The following is a 5,874-nucleotide window of genomic DNA, read 5'->3' as shown; positions in this document are numbered from 1 at the left end:
GCCAAGCGCGCTTACACAGGTCCCCACCTGCTCTGCCCAACATGCTCATATCATCATCCGGTGGGGCTCGCCTGTCGTTTCTGCGCCCACTGCAACCTCCACGGGCATTTCACTGCGAACTGTCGCTATGGTCCCCGTCAAGCCCCAATTCAAGCCACCGTTCACCAAGCTCTACTCCCAGCCCCACAGGGCCAACCGACAGCTCAAGCACCAGCAGTCAATACTCGAGTCTGCTTTGCATGTGGTGACCCTAACCACTTTGCAAACATGTGCCCGAACAGGGTGGTGAAACAAGAGCCCCAGCAGCAACAACAGCCTTAGCAACAGCAGCCTCAGCAACAGCAGCAAGCAGCCCGTGCCCGAACCTTCAACATCAATGCCCGACAGGCTCAGGCTGACAACAATGTGGTTAATGGTACGTTCCTTGTGAATGGTATTTATGCATCATGTTTGTTTGATACTGGAGCCGATAACTGCTTTGTGTCGTTTGAATTCGAGAAGCTCCTTAGTCGTAAGCGCTCTTATCTCCCATCGTCATTCGAAGTCGAAGTCGCTACTGGAAGAACTGTCGCCGTTAACTCTGTTCTCCGTGATTGTACTCTCGAGCTCAACAATCATATCTTCCCAATCGACCTTATTCCAATGCAACTCGGAAGTTTCGATGTCATAGTAGGCATGGACTTTCTTCGCGAAAACCATGCTGAAGTTGTGTGTTTCGAAAAGATAATCCGATTCTCGATTGCAAATGGTGATCTGCTATGTGTGTACGGTGAAACAGCTTCGAAAGGTCTCAAGCTCGTGTCGTGTATCCAAGCCAGCAAGTATCTCCGCGAGGAATACAGAGCTTACTTGGCCAACATTGTAGTAGCGGAGAAGGAAAAGAAAAAGAAAGCCGAAGTTAAAGACGTTCCAGTGGTTCGTGAATTTCCTCAGGTGTTCCCTGATGATCTTCTTGGACTACCGCCAAGTCGTGATATCGACTTTCGTATTGATCTCATTCCTGGTGCTAACCCTGTTGCCAAAGCCCCTTATCGACTCGCTCCATCCGAAATGCGGGAACTCTCGAACCAACTCCAGGAGTTACTTGAAAAAGGCTTTATTCGCCCGAGCACCTCTCCATGGGGCGCACCAGTCCTTTTCGTTAAAAAGAAGGATGGGTCGTTCAGGATGTGCATCGACTATTGGGAGTTGAATAAGTTAACTATCAAGAACCGTTATCCTTTGCCTCGAATCGATGACTTATTTGATTAGCTACAAGGTGCGAAGTGTTTCTCGAAGATCGATCTGCGTTCAGGCTATCATCAATTGCGGATTCAAGAGGAAGACATCCCCAAAACCGCATTTTGTACTCGATACGACCATTATGAATTCGTTGTTATGGCCTTTGGTTTAACTAATGCACCCGCAGTTTTCATGGATCTGATGAATCGCGTGTGTAAGCCATTTCTGGACCGTTTCGTCATCGTGTTCATCAACGATGTCTTGATTTATTCCAAGCCGAAAGCCGAACACGCGCAACATCTACGTTTGGTTCTCGAGTTACTCCAGGGGAATCAACTCTATGCCAAGTTCTCCAAGTGCGAATTCTGGTTGGAGGAGGTTCAGTTTCTGGGTCACATCGTTAATAGTCAAGGTATTCATGTCGATCCCGCGAAGATTGAAGCAGTTAAGAGCTGGATTACGCCTAAGAACCTGTCCGAAGTTCGTTCTTTTCTCGGACTAGCGGGCTATTATCGACGATTTATCGAAGGATTCTCTAAGATCGCTCTGCCGCTTACCGTCCTTACGCATAAAGACAAGTCTTTTGTTTGGGGAACTGAACAAGAGACTGCTTTTCGAACCCTCAAGCATATGCTTTGCAATGCTCCTCTTCTCACACTGCCCGACGGAAGCAACGATTTCATTGTCTAATGTGATGCTTCCAACCTTGGTCTCGGTTATAGCTTACGCATCTCGTCAGCTCAAAATCCACGCGAAGAACTATACAACCCATGACCTCGAGCTAGGCGCGGTTGTCTTTGCATTGAAGATTTGGCGACACTACCTGTATGGTACCAAGTGTACGATCTTCACCAATCACAGGAGCTTACATGTCACACCCCAACCGATGGCGGAATCATCGGTGCATGGCACTGAGCGAAACAGATTGTCCAGAAGTTTCCATAACAACAATTCATATAATCCAGTTAAAGATACGTCCCATACCGTATCCCGAATAAACAAATACATTATTACAGATAACATCCAAACAAGTAATTCTGTTCCGACAACTCAGATTTAACATAACAAAATAAATAAATATTGTTCAAATGCTCCTAAGGACCCAGCCTGACAAGATCTACAGACAACTATGCACTAGAAGCTTGTTCTTGACAGACAACTATTTGTTGGGGGCCTTTAGAGGCTTATTCTAGCCTCGCTTTCCTAGCAAGCATACACCTTAAACACCTGTCACATACGTTAAAATAAAGTCAATACATATAATGTAAAGGTGAGCATACAAGTTTGATAATAGCATATAGAGTTCGAATAGTTTACGCATAACCAGCACGTACACAGAGGAAAACGAAGCATGTTAATTATCGACATGGGTCCATCGATACCAACGACTGCGGGTTGACTGTCCGAGACAGTTCGCAATACATGGTTACCGTCGTAATCCATGCAAGTAATTGTCCTTAACAACCCCCGTGTGAACGGGTGCTGAGTCCAAACTATAGTACTATGTTGCTAAGGCATGTAGACAGCATTCCACGTGTAAACATAATAAACAAGCATTCATTCAGTCACGTAATACATGCGATCGGTTAGCGTTCAAATAGTTTGTGTTTGATCGTGATTTGATATGTAACGTATGTAACACCCAAAAGTGCTAAAAGCAAAAAGGGATCGAGTATACTCACAGTGGTTGATTATGGATTGAAGGGAGCGCTGAGAGTAGGGTTAGCCTGAATAGTTCGATAGTATAACGATGAGTAACGCGGAAATGCAAACAAGTGTAAATGGTTCGAACAGTCTGGTCGATCGAACAGCAAGTTCGATCGAACAGCCCCATCTGTTCGGTTGGTCTAACCGTTCGGGTAGTCTGTGCGATCGGCCGGGAGGCTCGATCAATTGGACAGTTCAAGTGGATTGTTTCTTCCTTTGAGAAGGATGTGTTTGTGTATGATGGTTTGAGCTTTTGAAGTTTTTGCAGCATTATCTAAGAACATTGAAGTATTCTTACCTTTCAGGTCGGTCGGTCGATCGAACGGTCCGTTCGATCGATTAGTCCAACCGATCGGTTAGGTACTTCAGTATCATGTTTTTAGCAAGGTGTCACCTGATCGGACGGTATGTTCGATCGGGTGGCAATTTGAATGCGTCGAACGAGTTGAAAATCGATTAAGTGTTGAAGCATAGTATCTCATGATCCGAAGAGTAATGTTTACCAATCGAGTAGCATATTCGATCAAACATCGCTTCATCAATACCATTCTTCATGAATTTGAAAGATGTGGAACCATGTGCTAGCCGATCGGCTGGCCCGGTCGATCGGCTGGCAAGTCCGATCGGCTGGACTGTTCGTTCGAACAGCCTAGCCGTTCGGCCAGCATTTCTGACCTGGTCGGCCCTTCATCTATCACTTGGCTGTTCTGTTTGTTTTGATATGATTTTGAGGTACTTCGACAACGAGTTGAACCATAGAACGTGGGTCCTCACTTGCTTCACTGGTTGGGACAGGAATCACCCAAGTCCGGCCGGTGAACTGTTTGGAACGGTAGTTTAACGTTTAACCGGAGTCGGTGAACCTCGTAGATAGAACCCGAATCTTGAACCTCATGACTATTAAAATGATTAGTTAGTTGGTTCAAGCTCCGTTTCTACCGGTTTTAAGGTGTTGAGTGTAAAAGAGTTGAAAGAAAGTTGAAAATCCTCCTTTCAATCGTTTACACCATGAAGATGTTAAGATCTATAACAAATCTTAGTTTGTTTATGTGGAAATCGGTTAGATCTAAGCTATTCACGGTTGTATGAGGCCAAAACATGATGTTCTTCAAGAACATCATGATGACATCATCCAAGAACACCTAGATCTTGATGATTTCACGGTTGGAATTCAAGATTTGAAAGATAGAAAGGTGTAGAATCGTGTAATGATTAAGAACGTACAAGATTTAGAGTGAAACTTACCGGAGTTGAGAGAAATCTGAGAAAAGGTGAAGAATAAGAGCTGGTCGGTCAGAGCTTTCCAAAAGTGGTAAAGATGACAATGACAGCCCTATTTATAGGATCCAAAAGAGGAAAGTGTCAACCGATGGCCAGGATCTCTGGTCGTATGGCCTGCTCGATCGAACAGTATGTTCGATCGGCTGGCCTGTTCGATCGGAGTTTCCTGTTCGATCAGCAACCCTTTTCGAGTGTTTCGCGATGATTTTTGATATTTCGATTTCGATGGACGATGATGCAAACACGATAGAGTTTCCTAATCAAATTACTTTCACTCCCAACTACTATATGTAACATAAGCATCTACGACTCGTGTCTCGATGTCGGTTTCGATTGAGTTCGATTGCTTTTCGAGTTTCGATTCGATTTGATTGATCACCACACATAACAACATAAAGTAAACACGCACAAGTAACACATAAGGCACACACACATGTATAACAATGCCAAAGTTCACATAATTCGAGTTTTCAAGTTCGATGATTGATTCGATTAGTTTGATTATCGATTTATTAACTTTATCGCATTGGTACTTCCTGCTATACAAGGTCGATTATCGATTCACATTGATTAAACATTCGATCATTTAGATTAGACAGCACTTACTCCACATAATACAAAAATAAAAAATAGACTAATTACAGTCAAAAGTCAAACATTGACTTTGACATTTGAAAACACGGGGTGTTACAGCCTCCCCTTGTTTAGGGAATTTCGTCCCGAAATTAGGCTGGAAGCTACACAACACCGTGATTTACCAATTTGACGCTTCAGATCTATTTAAACAACTACGGGTACTTGGCCTTCATGTCGCTTTCGAGTTCCCAAGTGTACTTTGCGCCTCGTTTGCCTTCCCATCGGACTTTCACGATAGGGATGCGCTAGCGTCTGAGTTGCTTGGTTTGGCGATCCATGAATTCGACAGGCTTTTCCACGAAGTGTAGCGTCTCGTTTATCTGAAGATCGTCTAGCGGTACGATTAAATCATGATCAGCTAGGCACTTTCGGAGGTTAGAGACGTGGAAAGTCGGATGGACGTTACTGAGTTCCTCCGGTAGTTCGAGTCTGTAGGCGACTTTTTCGATCCTTTCCAGAATGTTAAAAGGTCCAACATATCGAGGCGCGAGTTTCCCTTTCTTGCCGAATCGGACTACACCATTCCAAGGTGATACCTTTAGGAGTACATAGTCGCCAACGTCGAATTCAAGGGGCTTGCGTCTTCTATCGGCGTAACTTTTCTGTCTACAACGAGCTTTCAACAAGTTGTCTCCAATCTGGAGGATTTTGTCAGTCTTTCTTGCAATAATTCGGGATCGGTTAATTGAGAATGACCGATCTCATGCCACACAATAGGCGAACGACATCTTCTTCCATATAGGGCCTCGAATGGTGCCATTTGGATGCTGGCATGATAGCTGTTGTTGTACGAGAATTTGACTAGGGACAGGTATTTGTTCCAACTACCACCAAAATCTATAACACACGCACGTAGCATGTCTTCAAGAGTACGGATTGTTCTATCAGTCTGTCCGTCGGTTTGAGGATGGAATGCGGTACTCAGATTAAGCGACGTGCCAAGCGCTGCTTGAAATGTTTCCCACAATCTCGAGGTAAACCGAGCATCACGGTCTGAGATGATATCGCGAGGCGTACCATGATTACAAA

This window comes from Helianthus annuus, chromosome 8 (assembly GCF_002127325.2).
Source record: "Helianthus annuus cultivar XRQ/B chromosome 8, HanXRQr2.0-SUNRISE, whole genome shotgun sequence".
NCBI lineage: Eukaryota > Viridiplantae > Streptophyta > Magnoliopsida > Asterales > Asteraceae > Helianthus > Helianthus annuus.
Note: the sequence above shows the minus strand (reverse complement) of the source record.